The sequence below is a fragment of the Sinocyclocheilus grahami genome, unplaced genomic scaffold, assembly GCF_001515645.1.
Source record: "Sinocyclocheilus grahami isolate Dianchi unplaced genomic scaffold, SAMN03320097.WGS_v1.1 scaffold997.1, whole genome shotgun sequence".
Taxonomy (NCBI): Eukaryota; Metazoa; Chordata; class Actinopteri; order Cypriniformes; family Cyprinidae; genus Sinocyclocheilus; species Sinocyclocheilus grahami.
Genome location: NW_015506176.1, coordinates 410,134 through 411,565, shown reverse-complemented (window position 1 = coordinate 411,565; position 1,432 = coordinate 410,134). Strand labels below are relative to the sequence as shown.

Here is a 1,432-nt window from a genome sequence, read left to right as displayed (position 1 = left end):
TGTAAAAGTGCATGTAGCATCCTATGACCCCTTTAAGAAAAAAAAAACATGTACATTTCCTTTTTACTAATTGAATGAAAAAATAAAATATCCTTGAATATGTTTCCATTTTAATTCTGGAAATAATAATGCATTTTACTTTTAATGAAATGAAACTAAGTATGGGAAACACTGAATTAAGACCATACATATACATCTACAAAGCTGCAATTAATCTAGAGGCTGATGTTCCTCTAGCTGATGTTACTGAATACATAAATAGTACAGCATGGGACAACCGACGCCAAGATCAAGGGTTCGATTACCCAGGGAATGCATGAACTAATAATAAAAAGTATATCTTGAATGAAATGTAAGTTACTTTGGATAAAATCCTCTTGCCAAATGCAAAAATGTAAATGGTAACAGATATAGGCTGAACAATGAATCTCAATATGCATATGCATTAGTCTTACCTCCTCCTGAGAGCACCTGCTCTCACTGTGCGCTCTCTGTAGATCTGCGCTCATCTGTTTGACTCTCTCCTCCTGAGTCTCCCTCTCCTCTGTCAGCTGGATCAGGCACTGCTGCAGACGGGCCTGCTCACTCCTCTGGGCCGTCACCTCTCGACTGTACTCAGCCAGCTAGAACACACAGCTAACTGGTGATATCTGTCTCCAGTGTGTTGGCATGGCTCACATTGTGTCTGTGTGTTAGTGGAAGTGAGCGTACCAGCTCCATATACTCTTTATGAGAGGCCTGTGCTGTGCTGAGCTCGTCTCAGCTCTCTCCCTCTCTGATCGGCCTTGGCTGCCTCTCATATCCCCTACCTCCACCTCTCCAGCTCCTGCTCCAGATCCAGCTTCAGCTTGGACACCGTAGCCTGCAGAGTGCTCATCTGAGAAAAGAGCAGCAAGAAATGCAACATTGCGACAATCTTACACTGCGGTTCAAAGTTTGGGGTCAGTAAGATTTTTTTCTTTTTTTGGAAAAAATTATTACAATAGAAAACAATTATTTTGAATAGTAACATTACTTTACGTTATTTCTATTTAAATAAATGCAGCCGTAGTGAGCCTAAGAGACTTTTAAAAACATTATTTATTTTAAAAACATGAAGAAAAAAATCTATCTTACTGGCCCTCAACTTTTAATGTAGTGCACACCACCATAAAATATCACAAGACATGATTTTTTAAATATTCCTTTAAGACCATACTGGTTAACCAGTTCAAGTTATCTACTACAATATGGTTAACTAACTCAACCAGGTCCCCACCAGCTGATACAAGGTGCTCTTTCCAGGTTAACCGATATGGCCAATCTTGATCCTACTAACTCATAGTTCAATGATTAATTACTTAAACTTCTTTGTACTAGCTAATGACAAGCTTTGGATGGGTTATAGCACCTGTAGATTAGGCTGTATTATTACCTCTTGGTAGTGCTTCTG

General features: G+C 39.2%; 1 long non-coding RNA gene across 1 annotated transcript in view; it reads right to left on the bottom strand.

Moving 5' to 3' along the window:
• LOC107565370 (uncharacterized) overlaps positions 1 to 1,432 on the bottom strand; it is a 19,156-nt gene extending 17,724 nt beyond the window's left edge. Inside the window, exons 1-3 of the long non-coding RNA XR_001606371.1 lie at positions 1,415 to 1,432; positions 712 to 877; positions 456 to 623 (exon numbers count right to left, since the gene is read on the bottom strand). This is a non-coding gene — a long non-coding RNA (uncharacterized lncRNA). The remainder of the gene's footprint in view (positions 1 to 455; positions 624 to 711; positions 878 to 1,414) is intronic.